Below are 21507 nucleotides of genomic sequence, written 5' to 3' on the forward strand. Positions count from 1 at the left end.
TTATTAACTAGGGGAGTGTAGATCTGCGCTGACTGATTTTCTCATTATTCCTCAGGTATTGCTTCAGACCTGAGAGGAAAACTCTCAAAAGCCTTTCTTTATTGTTTAAAGCAGTTTCAGCTAACAGTTTACGCAGTAATAACCCCTGGTATTGGTGCCAGTTTATGCATTGATAGCCCCTAGTATTGGTGCCAGAATACACAGTAATAACCCCTAGTATTTGTGCCAGTTTACACAATAAAAATCCCTAGTTTTGTTGCCAGAATACACAGTAGTAACCACTAGTATTTGTGGAAGTTTACACAGTAAAAACCCCTAGTATTGGTGAAAGTTTATGCAGTAATAATCCCTATTAGTGGTGCCAGTTTGTGTAGTAGTAAAGCCTAGTATTGTCGCCAGATTACGCAAAAATAAAGCCTAGTATTGGTGCCAGGTTACGTCAGTAATAACCCCTAGTATTGGTGCCAGGTTACGTCAGTAATAACCCCTAGTATTGTTGCCAGTATACACAGTATTAAAGCCTAGTATTGGTGCCAGTTTATGCAGTAATAAAGGCTAGCATTGATGCCATGCTCTCAGCATGGAGGAGGTAGGGAAGAATAGAGAGACCTGCCAACCACAGTGATAAAAGTGTTAAGGCCAGCCGCAACAGTGGCGGCGGGCCTAACACTTTTATCAAGTTCATGGGAGATCTTTATGATTTCCCCGTGGGTCTCCTGATGTGCTACAGCACAGTGCATCTCTCCAATCCAAGGCTCATGCCCCTACAGCAGGGGTGCCCAACCTTTTTAGGAGCGAGGGCCACTTGAGCGACTTGGTAACTAGTCACCAGCCACAATGAGTGGAGCGGGAAGATGACAGATCCGTGTCCACTCAGCATATGCAGAGCAGACACGGACACAGCCCGCTCTACTCTATGGGCCCTCTGATCTGATCTGCCGAGACTGAAGGGGACAGATCCCCCTCTGTTTTAAATGGATCGGATTGGAGATAGGCGGGTATAAACAGACACAAGTCAGTTTATATCTGCCGCTCTATAGAGATGAATGGAGGGTCGGATTTTGTCTACCTGAAAAACAGACAAGTGGACCCGATCGGATCGAACGTGTGAAAGCGGCCTAAGGCTGCTTTCACACGGATGCACTGCGGTTTACCTGCACCTCCACTGACCTCAATCTTTACTACTTCCTCAGAATTCCTGCAGGTATCGCTGGCTGCTGCTTTCCCCCAGGTGGGTATTGCTAGTGGCTGCTGCTGGCTGTCCTCCAGGGCTGGTACTGTTGGCTGGTACTGTTGGCGGGTACTGTTGGCGGGTACTGTTGGCTGGTACTGTTGGCGGGTACTGTTGGGGGTTATTGCTGGTGGTTACTTTTTGCTGGTACTGTTGGCAGGTACTGCTGGCGGGTACTGTTGCTTGGTTTGTGGGTACTGCTGGCTGGTACTGCTGAGGAGTACTACTGGCTGGTATGTGATCCACCATCCCTGAGCATCAGTGTGAAAGGTCACAGGAGCTGGCGCTGTAGGTAGCATGTGGCTGCAGTAGAGAGCAGAGTTTATGCATCGCACCTGTCACGGCACAGTGCATTTGATATCACGCCTCCTGTGACAGGACCCGGCGCTATATAGGAAGCATTGGCTCTGCTTCCTCTAGTGCCTGCTCCGTTCTTCACAGTGATGCTTGAGAATGCAGCACTGGTGGGCACTGGTTAGCAGCACTGGTGGGAATATGTTGGGACCAATGTCCCTTTTATAGAAGCCGGTTATCGTCTTTCTTCTTTTCTCCCCCACACTGTCAGCGCGAGGGGAAGAAAAAGCCGATAACTGGCTTCTGTTTACATCGTATGATCAGCTGTCATTGGCTGAAATCTGATCACATGGTAAAGGGCCGTGATTGACCCTTTACCCCGATCAGGGATTAGCTGAGTTAGAAGGACTTGGCAACTACAGCGCATGCGGCAGGGGGCACTTGGGCAGGGCAATCATGGGGGGGGGGGGGTGTCCATGGCTGCCCTCCCAGGATTTGAAGCCCGCTCTGTAACTGTCTTTCGGCTATAGCGGAGGAGGGAAGTGGTTAAAGTGTATTTTCTGTGCTGTGAGTGGTATCTGAAAGTGCATAAGCAGTGCTGGATTAGAAAAAAATCATTGGCAATAGTCCTTCTATAATATACAATTTTTTTTCTGCTTCAAATATAGTATTTATTTTCCAGTGCTAATGTAATTGCAATAAGAGGTTTTTTTGGTTTTTCAAAGGGCGGTCATACTCAATATATTCCTCTAGATGGCACCCTTGTACAAATACTAAACCACTGAGAAGTCTATCTTATGAAAAGTATGAGGATTGGGGACCAAGATGACTGGCGTCCTGAAATATACTCGTTGCCTGGCTGTGTCTGGCTATCACAATTTTGGGTTACAGAACACGCATGCTGTAAATGAGCATCAGAAAAATTTACAATCACAGCTCTTAAACTTTAGTATCAACTTGACAGCCAGAGAAGTGGGATTCCCAGAAGGAGAGATCAGTAATGGCAGTCTCCATTAATCTCTATTGGTGAACTGAACAGTAAAGTACAACATAAAAGAAGAGCGCACACCAGACTAATGCAATACAAGGACTTTAACTTAAATCTGGACATGTGATGCCGAAAACCTCCATAATTGAAAGAACTAAAAAGTAATTACTTAAAGTGGCAGGTAAGGGATAGTAAAGCTGGGGAGGAAAGGCAAGGGATAGTAAAGCTGGGGAGGGAAGGCAAGGGATAGTAAAGCTGGGGAGGGAAGAGCTAAGTGACCATCAGGCAGGAAATGAGGCAAGCTCTAACTGACTTGCTGCAGCTTCTAATGCACACTGTGAGATCAGAGTAAACAATTTAAGGACAGGAGAGGAGCCTGTACAACTGTGCAAGACTTGAAGGAAGGGCTGGAGTTTCACTTTAAGTCATGGGGTTCACTAGAGGCTCATTTAGTTGTGTGGAAGCGAACACTCATATTATGCTAATGGGGTGTTAGGAAATAAAAAGAGAATACTAAATATATTAATATTCTATTCATGGAGGAGTATTATTACAGCAGATCTGCTTCTCGTTTTGCCAGTCCTAATACAGACTAATACATTTTTTGAAACTATCAATGCTCTCCGCTGATACCACTGCTTGTGAGAGAGAATTCCACATCCCCACTGCTCTGGCCACGTGCCTTATTGTATTCCCTTTCTCTGAAAAGATTGTTCCTTATGCTAGGGTCACCAGTACAGTATTTGTACATTGATATTATATCCCCTTCAATGCTTGTAGTCTTTCCTCATAGCTTAGATCCTCCATTCCCCTAATTATTTTTGTTGCCCTTCTCTGGACTCTCTCTAGTTCCAGCACATCCTTTCTGAGGACCGGTGCCCAGAACTGAACGGCATACTCCAGATGTGGCCGGACCAGAGTCTTGTAAGGTGGCAGAATAATCTCTTTATTTATTTATTTCAACATTAAAACTCATCTGCCATGTAGTTGCCCACCCCATTATTTTGTTCAGGCCTCCTTATAAGGTTTCCACATCCTGCATAGAAGTTATTGCCCAACTTAGTTTAGTATCATCCGCAAATACCGAGATTTTGCTAGATTTCCCCTCCTCTAGATCATTTATGAATAAATTAAACAGGATTGGTCCAAGGACAGTGTGACAGTATTCACCGTCACTGAAATTTAAAGACAGATAAGTAATGATTTGGATTGCTTCATATTTGCCAGCAATATCTCCATATAGAAATATTAAGAGTTATTCCCATTTGCCATGAAATCTGTTCTTCCTAAATGCTGGGTATATTACATATATTTCCATGTCAGACAGGTATTCCTTTTGTTGTGTATTGGGAGGGAATGTGGATTGCCCTTTTGCATTGTTAAGTGTTAATGACCTCCCATTGTTCTGTCTGTCTGCCTTAAGAGAAACTTATAAGTATGTGGATTGGATGCTAAGGGGGAGGGGGGATTGTCCCACATTCTATATTTTGTACACTGTATGAGAGTGTAAAACTCTGTTCCTATTGAATGGTGAATATTATGTTCAGTCTTCAACAAGGTCCATCTGGGTGGTAACCTGGTGGGTGAAAACTGTATATAAGTCTTGTTCAATAAAGTTGTTCTAGAGTTCCTTCACCCTCATCTAGAGTTCTGTCTCTTATTGGGGAAATCTGCTGCAAGGGATTGCTATGGTCTTCCATACTCCCTTAGAGAATCACTAAGCTCTTGTAAGAGCTTGTGTAAGAGCTTGTTCTGCTGCACTCTCTGGGGAAAGAGAGGTTCACCCACAGGAACCTGGAGCCTTGTCGTAGATCCAGGGTGGGTAGGAGATTGCGAGACCCTAACCAAGCTGCGGCGGTTTGTGGGGTCTGAAGTGGTTATGGTGTCTGGTGGAGTGCTTGGAGCCCTTGGAAAGCACTAGGAGCATCTGTCAACGGAGGTACCCGGCCAGGGGTGCTCTGTTCCGTTACATTGGTGGCAAGTGGTGGGATGGTGTCCTAGTGGGAGGAGAAGCATCTCGGAGACACCGGTAACGTTATAGAGCGATCTAACACCCTTGCAGCATCCCCATATGAGGAGGAGTTTCTCTGGAGGCTGCAGCAACACTTGGTCCAACAGGATGGGCCTGTATCAGAGGAAGCCATACTGGACTGGAGAGATGCCACTCGAAAGGAAATGTGGTATGAGGCGTTAGAGGATGTGCAGTGGAGGCGGAGAGAGAACCTTCCCAGCGAAGAACAGCGGTTCCAGGTATACGTTGCCCTCCGGTTACCTTTCCTAGGAGAGCAACCCCTGGATGAGTGGGTGACGGAGCTTTGGAACCTGATTTGGAAGGAGTTGTGGCTGGATGAAGCTTACCGCGCACTAAAGTGGTACGCCACCCAGCACGACCACTGTATGGCTGACGACAATATGCCGGAAGGTGAGGACTATAGTGGCCCGGGCTTGCTGTGGGAGGCCTTTGAGGAGAGAGACTTTTGATGTCCAGCAGATTTTTGGCGCTGGGAAATCCAGGACACCAGGGAAGCCCTACTGGGTCTCCCCAAAGCGGATGACTTGGGGTCAGACCTGATTCATCTGGTCAGAATGGAGTGGGAACTGGAGCAGGACTACCAACTCCATTCCACCCCAATCTACCCTGCAAGCAGAGCCAGAGTCCTGGGTGGCAGATCCAGACCCACAACCCTTCAGTTGGAGAGATAGTACAGACTGGTGGTACTTGGAAGACTCACCGATGGCAAGTGGAGATGGGACCGAGGTCCCTCTACCAGCCCTACAGGGAGGCTGGGCAGCCGGCCCAGGTCCCCAGCTACAGCAGGAGTTACAGGGAGCCGAAGGTGTCGTCCTTCCTTCCTAGCAGCAGTGTACCTTACAGGGAGAGGAGACAACTAATCCTTCTCCCCAACCACAGGGAGACAACAGCCCTGACCCCAATGGTACAGATGGGACCGCGGTCTCTGCACCAGACCTACAGGGATGCTGGATGACCGGTCCAGATCCCCAACCTGCCCCGCAGGAATACCAGGAGGAGGAGGTAGGCGATCCCTCCTCTCTACAGCAGACCCCCAACCAGGTCCTGGGGGTATTATTCACCAACCTCAACCCAGCAGAAGAGCTGGCGACAGGGCAGAGTGTTACCGACCTCTGCTCAGCACCCGCAGAAGCTACAGTCTTCATTTGTACACCCCAGGGATGCTGGACAGTCGGCCTAGATCCCCAACAGCCTGACGAAGTGAGCCCCACCAACCTGTCTTCTCTTCAGCGGCTGAAAGGACTCCCAGGAAAAGGGCCAGTCCACACTTATCCTCAGCAGCGGGTATGTTCTGCGAGAGAGGCAGAGGTTGGCTGGGTGAGTAACACTGTTTTCCCGACAATTTGTTTGGGGTACTGGGTGGGTGCAGACATTGGGAGGGCCTGTGGAACACAGCCTACCTTAGAGAGGTTGTAAAGTTCTTCTCTCGGCCTGCTAGGCTGCTCTTATGTCTAAATCACCCTATGTCTTTTAGGGACACAGGGTGCCCAAGAAGCCCAGTCTGGCCTGCCCAAACCAGACTTTCACAGACTGATCGGCTATGAAAGCTCCATGCGCTTTGCCAAGACAAACTTACAAACTATGTGGCATTTTGTCTAGGAAACTGCCATGATGGATTGACTCTTTGGGACTTGTTACCCGACTAACTCAGGCACAGACCAGTTGGAGGTCTGGTACCTGGATAAGTGTACCTTTGGAGGGAAGATATGTGACAGTATTCACTGTCACTGGAATTTAAAGACAGATAAGTAATGGTTTGGATTGCTTCATATTTGCCAGCAATATCTCCATATAGAAATATTAAGAGTTATTCCCATTTTCCATTAAATCTGTTCTTCCTAAATGCTGGGTATATTACATATCTTTCCATGTCAGACAGGCATTCCTTTTGTTGTGTATTGGGAGGGAATGTGGATTGCCCTTGTGCATTGTTAAGTGTTAATGACTTCCCATTGTTCTGTCTGTCTGCCTTAAGAGAAACCTATAGGTATGTGGATTGGATGCTAAGGGGGAGGGGGAATTGTCCCACATTGTATATTTTGTACACTTAATGAGAGTGTAAAACTCTGTTCCAATTGGATGGTGAAAATTATGTTCAGTCTTCAACAAGGTCCATCTGGGTGGTAACCTTGTGGGTGAAAACGGTATATAAGTCTTGTTCAATAAAGTTGTTCTAGAGTTCCTTCACCCTCATCTAGAGTTCTGTCTCTTATTGGGGGAATCTGCTGCAAGGGATTGCTATGGTCTTCCATACTCCCTTAGAGAATCACTAAGCTCTTGTAAGAGCTTGTATAAGAGCTTGTTCTGCTGCACTCTCTGGGGAAAGAGAGGTTCACCCACATGAACCTGGAGCCTTGTCGTAGGTCCAGGGTGGGTAGGAGATTGAGAGACCCTAACCAAGCTGCGGCGGTTCGTGGGGTCTGAAGTGGTTACGGTGTCTGGTGGAGTGCTTGGAGCCCTTGGAAAGCACTAGGAGCATCTGTCAACGGAGGTACCCGGTCAGGGGGGCCCTGTTCCATTACAGACAGATCCTTGGGGGACCCCACTTTCCACACCCACCCAATCCGAGTACTCCCCATTTATCACCACCCTCTGGACTCTTCCCCTGGAGCCAGTTCTCTATCCAGGTACTCACCCTATGGTCCATACCTACGTACCTTAGTTTGTACAGTAAGCGTTTGTGGGGAACTGTGTCAAATGTCTTTGCAAAGTCCAGATACACCACATCCACAGGCCTTTCTTTATCTAGATGGCAACTCATTTCATCATAGAAGGTTAATAGATTGGTCTGGCAAGAACGATTTTTCATGAATCCATACTGATTACTACTAATAATACCGTTTTCATTACTAAAGTCTTGTATATAGTCCCTTAACATCCCCTCCAAAATCTTGCAGACTACTGATGTTAGGCTGACAGGTCTATAGTTACCCAGGATATATCTCTGACCTTTTTTAAATATTGGTACCACATTGGCTTTTTTCCAATCAGCTGGCACCATTCCCGTCTGTAGACTATCTGTAAAGATCAAGAATAACAGTCTGGCAATCACCTGGCTGAGTTATTTAAGAACCCCCGGGTGCAAACCATCCGGTCCCGGTGATTTATTTATGTTAAGTTTCTGTAGTTTATTTCTAAGTCTATCTTGTGTTAACCATGGGGGTACTTCCTGAGGTGTATTATTAAATTTAGCATTACAAGCTGGGTTAGTGTAGCCCCCCAATTCTTTTGTGAATACTGAAGAGAAGAAATTATTTAGCACTTTCGCCTTCTCACTGTCCTCTGTGGCCAGATTCCCTTCATCGTCTTTTATGGGGCCAATGTGTTCTGGTCTCGCTTTCTTACTATTTATATACTTAAAGAATTTCTTGGGTTTTTTTTTACTCTCTTCCGCTATATGTCTCTCGTGTTCTATTTTAGCCTTTATTTCGCCTTTACATTTCTTATTGCACTCTTTGTACTGTTGGAATGCTGCCAATGACCCCTCAGCCTTGTATTATTTGAATGTCTTTTTTTTGGTAATAATATGTCTTTTATATGTTGGAGTTTCGCCAAACTGGTTTTATTTTTGCTCTTTTAAATTTATTCCTCTTTGAATGCACTGGCCAATCCCTTTGTTTAGTATGTTCTTGAAGCACTCCCATTTTTTTCCTCCGTGTTCTTTGCACTGTGTAACCCAAGTCCTTCCTCTACCAGCACACTATCTAACCCATGCCCCCCTTTCCCCGTTCAGGATCGCAGTGCAGACATTTCAGTAGACATCTACTGGTCCTCCTGGGACCTCCCCTCTTCGTCCTGCAGACCAGTTAGGGAGACGGGCAGTGCATGCTTCCTGGATACTCCTCGGCTTCCTCATAGATGCCAAAGAGTTCCTATTCAAGGTAGTCACATGTGGGTGGGATTAAACCCTCTAGGTCCGCCCTCAGTGTGCACTGCTGTCTGTCCTCTGATACACACCAGGAAAGAGGATGAGGGAGAACAATATTGTCACAGGTGTGCTAAATGTGTGGGTGGGGAATGATTGGAGGGGGGGGGTGTTTCTTGGTGGCATAGGTGGGTGTGCTGAATGTGGGGGGGGCTGATAGGTGGCATCGGTTGGTGTGCTGAATGTGGGAGAAGGGGTAGATTGGTGGCATAGGTGGGTGTGCTGAAAGTGGGGGAGGGAGGGTGATTGGTGACATAGGTGGGTGTGCTTGATGGGGGGGGTTGGGGTGATTGTGGCATAGGTGGGTGTTCTGGATGGGGGAGGTGGTTGATGGCATAGGTTGGTGTGCTGGATGTGGTGGTTGGGGGGGGGTGATTGGTGGAATAGGTGGGTGTGCTGAATGTGGGGGGGGTGTTTGGTGGCATAGGTGGGTGTGCTGGATGGGAGGGCGATTAGTTGCATAGGTGGGTGTGCTGGATGTGGTAGTGGGGGGGGGGGTGATGAGTGGCATAGGTGGGTTTGCTGGATGTGGGGGGGTGATTGGTGGCATAGGTGGGTGTGCTGAATGGGGTGGGGGGTGATTTGTGGCATAGGTGGGTGTGCTGGATTAGGAGGGGGTGATTGGTGGCAGAGGTGGGTGTGCTGGATGTGGTGGGGGTGATTGGAGGCACAGGTGGGTGTGCTGAATGTGGGGGGTGGGTGAATTGGTGGCATAGGTGGTTGTGCTGGATGGGGGGGGTGACTGGTGGCATAGGTGGGGGGGGTGATTGGAGGCATAGTTGTGCTGAATGGGAAAAGAAGGGGGGTAGGAGGCATAGGTATGTTGGGGTCATATTGGTGGCAGAGTAGTGGTGGGGTGGGGAAGAGTATAAGTGGGAGAGATGTGCTTGGGGGCATCTGTGAATGGGGAAGAGCTTCACAGAAGACCCGAAGGCTATTAACCCCTGCAGCAAAAGTTCAGAGTCTAGAAGAAGATGGGGTATCTCTGCACAGGATCCAGCTGCTTGGGATAACTTTCACTACTGGTAAGTACGCTCACTATAGCTATAGAGCCCTTCCGGGTTCCATGTCTTCAGCCAGTTGAATGGGCGGGCCATGATGATGTCACTCCCGCCCATGAACAGCTGAGTCACATCGCTGCAGCACAGTTGTGGGGCTACCAATGTACACTGAGCTGCGCATGCACAACTCCGTGTACATGGCGGCTGACAGGTAGGAGGAAGCTTTTTTGACCGGTGAGATTGACAGAGCTTCTTATGTCATAAAAATCCTGCCTGTCAGCATGTTTTCAAAACGTGGCTTTGCTAGTGCTTTAAGTACACACCTGTTTTAGAATCACACCCATTTTAAAAGAATGCCCTGACCCACTCTCTGCCTATAGTGGCTGGCTGGGCATAAAGCAAAAAATGTCCCTGGAAATGTTTTTTTTTAAATGTTGGCAACTATGGGATTCAGATTTTTAAAATACCAGTCTATGGGTGTGCGGGGTTGCATTGGTAAGGGTAGGGGGTGGGGGTCGGGGGGGCACCAAACTGCACCTTCCCCTGTGTAGATAAAAATCCTTGCATCGGCCCTGCTGACAGGTTGCAGCTGATCACTTTGAGAACGTCTCCTATTGTCAGGACCCGGACTTAAACCTGGGACTTCCATGGTGTCTGGCAATGACTACTCACTGAGCTACCTGGAATGCTGGACAAATCCTTGAATGATCCTGCTGTGAATCTTTATAACCTTGAACCCTTTGCTCCTCCCATGAACTTCCTGTTATAAGCCATGTCATTGCACTTCCTGGTTGCCAGAATATTGTGCCTTCAACAGCCGATATCTCGCTTGTCTCTCCTGCTGCCGTCCGTATCTTTGCTACCATCCATTATCGACACTTGGCTTGTTCTTCGACTACTCTTCTGCTTGATCCCAACCTGCAACTACTGGTTACCGACCTTTGTCTACTCCTTTACTATGCTTCAGCTTGATCCCTATCTGCTACTGGACTCTGACTTGCTCACCACCTGGTGGGGCGATCTTGAGGACCGCGACCTGGTGCTAACACGCAGCAAAATCCATCTCCACCTTCAGGAGCGCTGGTGAAGACCGGTTAGTACTTAGACTCCACACCTCAGGTGAGCCTGCGTCATCTGCCTGGGTGACCTGCCAGTGTTCCTATCCTGCTGGTTCCTGTGTGACCTGCGACTGCTATAGCTACTGGTCTTCGAGCCTGACCCCGGATCGTGACAGAATATTCTGGCCCAAAACATGGAGGCCGCTATAGCAAGCATCGTGACTCCTCTTAGGCAACAAATCGCTGAGCTGCAAGAATTTGGTGTTACCTGCCAAGAAAAAGTTACTAAACTAGAAAGTCTATTGGAAAGACAACAGGAGGAGATTCATGCTCTGCAGAGACTACTACTGGACCGAGGTGATACTATCACACATATGCCTCAGCCTTTACCATCCAAGTTTAATGGAGACCACCATCATTACAGAGGTTTTCTAAATCAGTGTCGTTTATATTTCCAAACACACCCTGCTGCATTTCCTTCTGAGAAGAGGAAGGTAACCTTGATTCTTGAACTTATGACTGGAGAAGCTCTAGCTTGGGCCTCCCCATATATTGAACAGGACAGTGCAATTTTAAATAATCTGCAGACCTTTTTGACCGCAATGAATCAGGTTTTTGATGATCCCAACCGCTGTGCTACTGCTGAACAGTGTTGGAAGTAACTGCGTTTAAGTAAACGGCGTTACTTAACGCAGTTACTTTTCAGGGTAATGAGTAATCTATCAGATTACCCGTCCTTTCCCTGTAACGCCGTTGCCGTTACTTTCGGCTGCGTTACTGCAATTACATCTACCGCTGCTAGATAACAGTAGATGTAATTGTATTCCCCTCTCCTCTATGACCGCTGTCTGCGGTACTGGAGTGGAGAGAGAAGAGGAGGAGACTCAGAGTGAGTCACGATCGTCTCGTCGGGGACAGTCACAGCCAGGAGAACAGCAACAGGCCAACAGGCAGCGCGCCATAGAGGGCAGGTCATAGAGTCCGGCGGGTGGCGGATCGGCAGATCGGCGACCGACCACTCAGCCAAGCGGCTTGTTGCAGTCAGTCATCATATAATATATATATAACACCACCGGTCCACCACAACAGGGCAGCAAGAAGTCCACCCCTGACTCCACCAATGCACACACCAGAAGAGGAGAGAGGCTGAGGCACAGACAGGCAGGCCTAAGGCCTGGAGGAGGACGGAGCCAGAGGCCCAGAGGGACCCGGACAACAACAGTGTGCCACACACCACCAGCACAGCAGGTACCAAAAAAAAAAAACTCACAGACTCAGTCACTCACAGTCACAGACACAGTCAGGACCCCCACCAGCCACCCACCCACCACCAGTGTGCCACCGACACCAGCAGCCAGCCAGTCCAGACTGAGACAGCAGCAGCCAGCAGATACCAAAAAGAAAAATTAAGTCAGGTCAGGAGGACCCCCACAACCAGTGTGCCACGTCACCACCAGTGTGCCACCCACGTCACCACCATTGTGCCACACCACCACCAGTGTGCCACGTCACCACCAGTGTGCCACGTCACCACTATTGTGCCACGCCACCACCAGTTTGCCACTCCACCACCAGTGTGCCACGCCACCACCAGTGTGCCACCCACACCACCACCAGTGTGCCACCCACGTCACCACCAGTGTGCCACCCACATCACCACCATTGTGCCACGCCCACACCACCACAAGTTTGCCACGTCACCACCAGTGTGCCACGTCACCACCATTGTGCCACGTCACCACCAGTGTGCCATGTCACCACCATTGTGCCACGCCACCACCAGTGTGCCACGTCACCACCAGTGTGCCACGCCACCACCAGTTTGCCACGCCACCACCAGTTTGCCACGCCACCACCAGTTTGCCACGTCACCACCAGTGTGCCACGTCACCACCATTGTGCCACGCCACCACCAGTGTGCCACGTCACCACCATTGTGCCACGCCACCACCAGTGTGCCACGCCACCACCAGTGTGCCACATCACCACCAGTGTGCCAAGCGCCCACGCCATGTTCTAAAATACTGTAAATAGTGTTTTTTTCTTCAATCAGTTAATATAAACATCTTTGCTATTAAAGATGTTATAGAACGTAATTGCATTATAGAATATTAAAAAAAAAGTCAGTTACTTTGCTGAGTAACTAATTACTTTTTCTATGTGGTAACTGAGTCAGTAACTCAATTACTTTTTGGGAGAAGTAATTTGTAACTGTAACTAATTACTTTTTTAAACTAAGATAAGCAACACTGCTGCTGAAGCAAAGCTGCATAGTCTGAGGCAGGGTAAACGATCTGTCGCTGAGTACACAGCAGAATTCAGATGTTGGGTTGCAGATACTACTTGGAACCCTGCTGCGCAAAGAGTCAGTTTCACCGAGGGCTTTCTGAACAGGTAAAGGATGAGCTCGCTAGAGTTGAGACTCCTGATGATCTTGATGCCTTCATCCAATTATGTATCAGAATTGATCAGAGACTTACAGAAAGAAGGAAGGAGAGTCTGGGAATGTTTGCAAGTAAGAGTGGCATGCGTTTCTCTGCTACTCCATTTGTTCAGCAGGATTTCAAAGTTGCTCCTAATTCTAACACTCCTAAACCAATGCAGGTAGATGCAATTAAGAGATCCATTTCCATTGAGGAGAAAGAAAGAAGACGTTCTGAGAACTTATGTCTTTACTGTGGAGATTCTGGTCATTACGCAAATAACTGCCCTAACAAGGTTAGAAGAACAATTGCATCTGTTGATGTGATCACGCCTGAACAAATAAACTCCATTAGCCAGTCCATCTCCCCATTGGTCCAGGAAGAAAATAAAGTAAATTCTTCACTACCTCATTTTGTCCTCCCTATTAAACTTATCTCTGCTATGCTGGACTCTGGTGCAGGGGGGGGGGGGGGGGGACTTTATGGACATAGACTTTGCCAAAAACAATAAGATTCAGACAAGAAATAAATTAGCCCCAGTCGAAATGGAGACAGTTGATGGTTCACCCTTAACTTCAGGACCTGTTACCCATGAAACAGTCCCTTTGGTTCTCCAATTTGAGGCTAACCATCGTGAGACCATCAGTTTTCAGCTGATTACGTCACCTAAATTTCCTGTGATCGTGGGCATCCCTTGGTTTTCCACCCATAATCCCTCAATCAATTGGGAAGCACGAGTTATACATTTTACATCTCCCCATTGTGAGGAATACTGTAGAGAGCCTTGTCCAACTAGTTCTCCACAGATTAAGGAAACGCAGTTGGATGTGGTTACAGCACAGTCATATCCCAAACTGCCTCCACAATGCCATGAGTTTCAGGATGTCTGTGATAAGAAGAACGCAGACCAGTTACCTCCTCATCGCCCATATGATTCCCCCATTGAGCTACTCCCAGGTGCAGAAATACTTTTCGGCCGCCTATTCAATTTATCAGAACCTGAATTAAAGGTGCTCAGGGAGTGGCTTGATGAGAATTTAGAGAAGGGGTTTATTAGACACTCAACATCCCCCGCTGGAGAAGCCTTGTTCTTTGTTGAAAAGAAAGACTCTACCTTACGTCCATGCATTGATTACAGGCACATGAATAAAGTTACTATTAAAAACCGCTATCCTCTCCTGTTGATCTCTGAAATGTTGGAAAGACTTCGTTCTGCCAAGATTTTCACAAAGCTTGACTTTCGGGGGGCTTATAACCTTGTTCGTATCCGCCAAGGAGATGAATGGAAAACCGCCTTTAGAACCAGATACGGACACTTCGAGTCCTTGGTTATGCCTTTTGGTCTTTGTAATGCCCCTGCAACCTTTCAACACTTTATCAACGATGTTTTTCAAGATCTGTTGGACCAATTTGTAGTTGCTTATTTGGATGACACGCTCATTTTTTCCAATAACCTAGAGGAGCATCGCAAGCATGTTTGCACTGTCCTTGAAAGATTAAGGCAGAATCGACTTTATATCAAATTGGAGAAATGTGAGTTTGAACAAACCCAGATCCAGTTTCTGGGGTATATTATTTCACCAGATGGAGTAAGCATGGATCCTGAGAAGATTAGATCAGTAGTAGATTGGCCTGTCCCTGGAAACGTTAAGGAAATTCAAAGATTCATCGGGTTTGCCAATTTCTACAGGAAATTCATAAGAAATTTCTCTAAGGTGATAGCTCCGATTACACAGCTGACAAAGAAAGGGGTGCCCTTTGTGTGGTCATCTAATGCTCAGGCTGCTTTTGATAAGTTAAAGACTCTGTTCACTTCTGCACCAGTATTGGTACATCCAAATCCTGAGCTACCTTTTGTAGTCGAAGTGGATGCTTCTGACTCTGCTGTGGGTGCTATCCTCTCTCAACGAAGCGGTGAAAAGAAGCAGCTTCATCCCTGTGCTTACTTTTCTCGTTTAACCCTCCTCTTGTGTTAGGGTCAGAACCGACCCGTTTTCAGGTTTTGAATGTCTATAAGTATCACATAAATTTGTTTATTGCATCAAGATTTTTTTACTTTGTCAGGAACCTCTATTTAAACAATGTAATAGAAAAATAATCCTTTTCACTAAATTATAAAATACTGTGGTGAAAAGTAAGACGTTTATGGTGTTAGGGTCAATTCTGACCCAGTTATAATATAGGATTATAGGACACTAATAAGTGCCAAAACTGAAATCATAAACACTCTCTCTGCTTAGTAACACTGACAGCCAATCACCTCTCAACCCTGTGAGCTGTAGTAAGGGAGGGGCCTATCTCTTTGCCTGCTTGTCTGCTTCTCTAAATAAAGTAAAGAAACATAGGACCAATACATTTCAGAGTTGCTGGTTTATTTTACCATTTTTTAAATTTGAAAATGAGAGGTATGCTATCAAAAGAAAGGTCTAATGGGTCACACTAAAAATATTAAAACCAATCTTTTCAAGGATAAAGAAGCCTAACAAGGTAACCAAGAGGTAAGAAAAAAATTGGATGATAAATAATTGTTCAGAGGGTATTTTATGGCTGATTTAAGACATGGGTCAAAACCGACCCGTTAACATCATGGATAGTAACAGAAAACTAACATAAGAGGAGGGTTAATGTCTTCAGCCGAGAGGAATTATGATATAGGGAATAAGGAGTTACTGGCAATTATGGAAGCCTTTTCCGAATGGAGGCATTTGCTGGAAGGTACTAAGCATCCTGTGACCGTTCTCACTGATCACAGAAATCTAGAATTCATTTGTTCGGCCAAAAGATTGTCTTCTAGACAAGCACGTTGGTCGCTGTTCTTTTCTAGATTTAATTTAATTATCTCGTATAGACCTGGGTCAAGAAGTGGTAAGGCTGATGTCTTATCACGGATGTTGTTGGGGCCTTCCCAGGAGAACAATGCTGAATGCACAATCCTGCCTCAAAAGAACTTCCTAGGTGTCACAAGTTCAAAGGCATTCTTGAGTCTCCTCAAAGAAGGGTACGAGAATGACTCACTCCTCAATAATCCTCCTATGGACATCAATCTTGAGTTCAAGAATGGCTTTTGGATTAAAACGCATCGCCTCTATGTACCTGAGTCTGCTCGGGTTGAAGTCCTCCGGTTGAGTCATGACTCAAAACTTGCTGGACATTTTGGAGTTTCTAAAACAGGAACTTTTATCTCGTTCCTTTTGGTGGCCTGGGTACAAGAAAGATGTTAAAAGGTATGTTGCCTCGTGCCTGACCTGTGCACGCAATAAGACACCCCGAGCTTCTCCTTTGGGGTTGCTCCTACCACTCCCTATCCCATCAAGACCATGGGGGTCAATTTCTATGGACTTTGTGGTAGATTTACCCCCCTCAAAAGGAATGACCACTATCTTGGTGGTCGTTGACCGCCTCACCAAGATGGCTCACTTTATACCAGTTAAGGGGGTACCCTCTTCGGAACAAACTGCAGAGTTGATGGTTCGAGAAGTCTTCAGACTACATGGAATTCCTGAAGACGTTGTGTCAGATCGAGGAGTACAGTTTACTTCAAAGTTTTGGAAAAGCTTTTGCTCAGCTTTAGGAGTAGCAATCAACCTGTCTTCTGATTTCATCCTCAGTCTAATGGTCAGACTGAGAGGACCAATCAAACTTTAGAACAGTACCTTCGGTGTTTTGTTAGTTATCTTCAGGATGACTGGGTGGACTATCTTCCCACGGCAGAGTTTTCTTACAACAATTCTAGACATAGCTCAACCTCTCAAAGCCCGTTTTTCTTAAACAATGGTTATCATCCAGTTTTTATTCCTGATCTCCCTATCTCAACTCCAATTCCTGCTGTAGCCAACAGATTAACTATGTTGCAAGAGATTCAGGAGAAATTAATTGAGACTTTGAAGGAGGCTCAGGAATGTTACAAGAAGGCTGCTGATAGACATCGCCGATCACTTCCTACCTTTCAAGTGGGTGACAAGGTTTGGTTATCAACCAATAATTTGAAGGTCCATGTTCCATCTGCAAAGTTGGGCAAAAGTTTGTGGGACCTTTCCAGATTTCTGCTCAGGTCAACCCAGTCACTTTCCGTTTAAAACTTCCCGACAGTATGAGAATTCACCCGGTTTTTCACATATCACTGCTCAAGCCATTTAAGGAAAATCCCTTTCCTGGAAGAATTCTTCCGCCTCCTCCACCTGTTGAAGTACAGGGTGAAGAAGAATTTGTAGTGGAGAGAATCCTTGATTCCAGGATCTTTAGGAATAAATTACAGTATCTGGTTCAATGGGAAGGATATGGACCAGAAGAGAATTCCTGGGAGCCAGAAGAAAATGTTCATGCCCCTAGATTAACAAGGGAATTCCACCAGAGGTTTCCTCTTAAACCTGGTCCTAAGACATCCAGCGGACGTCCTGGGAGGAGGGGAGTACTGTCAGGACCCGGACTTGAACCTGGGACTTCCATAGTGTCTGGCAATGACTCTACTCACTGAGCTACCTGGAATGCTGGTCAAATCGCTGGACAACTCCCTGGACAAATCCTTGAATGATCCTGCTGTGAATCTTTATTACCTTGAACCTTGAACCCTTTGCTCCTCCAATGAACTTCCTGTTATAAGCCATGTCTTTGCACTTCCTGGTTGCCAGAATATTGTGCCTTCAACAGCCGATATCTCGCTTGTCTCTCCTGCTGCCGTCCGTATCTTTGCTACCATCCATTATCGATACTTGTTCTTCGACTACTCTTCTGCTTGATCCCAACCTGCAACTACTGGTTACCGACCTTTGGCTACTCCTTGACTACGCTTCAGCTTGATCCCTATCTGCTACTGGACTCTGACTTGCTCCCCTCCTGGTGGGGCGATCTTGAGGACCGCGACCTGGTGCTAACACGCAGCAAAATCCATCTCCACCTTCAGGAGCGCTGGTGAAGACCGGTTAGTACTTAGACTCCACACCTCAGGTGAGCCTGCGTCATCTGCCTAGGTGACCTGCCAGTGTTCCTATCCTGCTGGTTCCTGTGTGATCTGCTACTGCTATAGCTACTGGTCTTCGAGCCTGACCCCGGATCATGACACCTATGATGAAACACGTCAGGGCGGGGCTAGTGCTGAATTCATCATGCTGCCAGACCTGCTGGTGGTCTGTTTGTATTCTGCTCTGTATTACTTTGCATAATGTGAGTACCTTTTCTTTATAATAAATAAATGGTATATGCGGTTTTATGCTATGGAGTTTCTTCCTTAAAGTAATACAATACTTCAAAGAGCAAAATCATGCAGCAACCAAACAGGATGACCAAACAGGACTGGACAAATCAGATCCAACACCATGTCAATGGGTCCTATGGCAATCACTTGGTCTAGTATGACTATAGTTCCATATTTGTGTCCTTGTTCAATAACTTTACTAATTCTAGTAACACTGATTACCGGTCATTCAACCTTTTACTTTCACAAGATAGTTTAAACATTACAAATCAGCTAAGTTCACATGTATAAATATTCAGGATCCAAGGGATTAACAGGCAGCTGGGAGACGGTTCAGGCAACTTAAAAAATGGCTTTATTCAACAAAAACAGAAAAAATAATGACAGACTTTGTCTTCATGGGCAGCTCAACACAACATAACACAAGGTGCTCTGCTAATCAGTATAACAGTCTTTTAAATCATGTTAGCATCCCAGCCAAACAATCATTACAAAGTCCCAGTTACAGGCCAGATCACCCAGCAGGTTCAAGACATTGCAGGGAGGCGGCTTCAATCCAGCATTCAGGTCTCCTCAGAACCAGCGCCAGCAATAGGCAGGTCAGGCAGCAGCCTAGGGCGCCAGGGTGGGGGGGGGGCGGGAAAATCTAGATACCTAGTCATTTGCTGGGGGTGCCTGCCTTTAAATCCGGACACACTACAGTCACTCTATCTCTATTCCTAAATAAGATCTTTCCTTACTGCACAGCTCCTGATAAACTGCCGGCTTCCGTTCCCAGTGTTATAGAATAGACAGCACCCCCAGCTTTGCTCTAGATGTCCACTTCTCCCTTCCCGCCACTGGGTGCTGCCTGTATATGCATGTGAATCGGTTCATGATTTTAGAGCATCCTCAGTCCGAGGCTGCCTGCTCTTCAAGTCCTACACCCAGAGCCGCTGATAAGGCAGCACAGCCAGCCCTCCTGTACTGGGCACGGACCTTATCATTTAAAAAGGGGGGCCCGGGCACCTGCTGAGCAGGAGGTCTGGCTGCACAGCTTACATCTAAATCAACCACATATTTGGAAACCGGTGTAATGTCAGAAGGACTACAATGTATATACAAAGGTATAATACAACAGACTACAATGTATACCTTCCACTATGTTAATAAGAGAAACTCAGTTTATGGAACCTGTATACTTACAAAAGTCATAGATATATAAAGGACTACTCATACTTAGCATGTTATAGAGTTGGGTTGGGGGTGGGCACAGACACAGTATGGCTCCAAAAGGCCTTAAAGGGTCAGTCCACCAAAAAGCCTAAACGTTGCCCCATCCCTCAGATTCCTTTCACTTCCTGTCCTGTAGACACAATAGTGAGAGGAAATCTCTCCAAGGTGAGCAGAATCCCCTCCTTGGCAGTTGTAGGCAGAACAGGTGTCTCCATTGGAATGTTTCTCCGTGGTTCTTGTTCTGGTGTCAATTAAAAAGATTAGCATAAACCGAGTGAGTGAATGTACCCTGCAGGTTCACAGACCAATAAAAACCTTGAACAAGGCCTTCATATTGAGAGAACACAGAATGTCCAATGTGTTTTGGTGGCCCCAAGGATCTGCACCTTCTTCAGGGCAAGAAAACATACACAATAAACAGTGGTTCTAGCCCTTTCACAATCTATTCAAAGCTAAAAACAACATGAACTAAAAACAAAGTTTTGGCCTTAGGTACTCTTTAAAGGTAAATCTTGATGGGGTGCGTCTCACGCCTGGATTCCATGGATAGTCCATCTTGGATCTTGGATACTCCAAGAGTGAGAAGGTCTTGCTATAATTCAACATGTGAAGGGGTGCTCTGTCTACTGTTTATCTGGTGGACCCCAGGTACCCCAATCTGCACTGCTCCCTGACAAAATTCTCTGCTGTGTTGCTGTTCAGCTGGGAACATTTTGTTTTTCTCACCCATTCTTGTGTGTCCCAGCTCCTCTGGAATTGTTTTCAACAAGGACATGTAACAGAATACATTTTGGCTTAAATTTATGAAGAAATTTTATTTTTTTTTATTTTTATTGGATATGTTTTATGGCAGAAAGTACAAACCCGATTCCAAAAAAGTTGGGACACTGTATAAATTGTGAATAAAAACAGAATTCAATGATGTGGAAGTTTCAAATTTCAATATTTTATTCAGAATACAACATAGATGACATATCAAATGTTTAAACTGAGAAAATGTATCATTTTAAGGGAAAAATAAGTTGATTTTTAATTTCATGTCATCAACACATCTCAAAAAAGTTAAGACAAGGCCATGTTTACCACTGTGTGGCATCCCCTCTTCTTTTTATAACAGTCTGCAAATGTCTGGGGACTGAGGAGACAAGTTACTTAAGTTTAGGTATAGGAATGTTTTCCCATTCTTGTCTAATAATGGCTTCTAGTTGCTCAATTGTCTTAGGTTTTCTTTGTCACATCTTCCTCTTTATGATGCTCCAAATGTTTTCTATGGGTGAAAGATCTGGACTGCAGGCTGGCCATTTCAGTACCCGGATCCTTCTTCTACGCAGCTATGATGTTGTAATTGATGCAGTATGTGGTCTGGCATTGTCATGTTGGAAAATTCAAGGTCTTCCCTGAAAGAGACGACGTCTGGATGGGAGCATATGTTGTTCTAGAACTTGGATATACCTTTCAGCATTGATGGTGCCTTTCCAGATGTGTAAGCTGCCCATGCCACACGCACTCATGCAACCCCATACCATCAGAGATGCAGGCTTCTGAACTGAGCGCTGATAAAGACTTGGATTGTCCTTGTCCTCTTTAGTCCGGGTGACATGGCGTCCCAGTTTTCCAAAAAGAACTTCAAATTTTGATTCGTCTGACCACAGAACAGTTTTACACTTTGCCACAGTCCATTTTAAATGAGCCTTGGCCCTGAGAAAACGCCTGTGCTTCTGGATCATGTTTAGATGTGGATTCTTTTTTGGCCTATAGAGTTTTAGCCGACAACGGCGGATGGCATGGTGAATTGTCTTCACTGACAATGTTTTCTGGAAGTATTCCTGAGCCCATGTTGTGATTTCCATTAAAGTAGCATTCCTGTATGTGATGCTGTGCTATCTAAGGGCCCGAAGATCACGGGCATCCAGTATGGTTTTCCGGCCTTGACCCTTATGCACAGAGATTGTTCCAGATTTTCTGAATCTTTGGATGATATTATGCACTGTAGATGATGATAACTTCAATCTCTTTGCGCAGTTGCCAGTTAAAGTAGCACAATGTTGAATAGCAAAAAATGGCCTAGTCGTTGTATATTGTTTAGTCTGTGTGAAAGTTTTATCATCGAGAAACTATGGTATATATATCTGAAAATTGAGCGGTTAGT

Source organism: Pelophylax lessonae (genome assembly GCF_965119305.1).
Source record: "Pelophylax lessonae genome assembly, chromosome: 11".
NCBI lineage: Eukaryota > Metazoa > Chordata > Amphibia > Anura > Ranidae > Pelophylax > Pelophylax lessonae.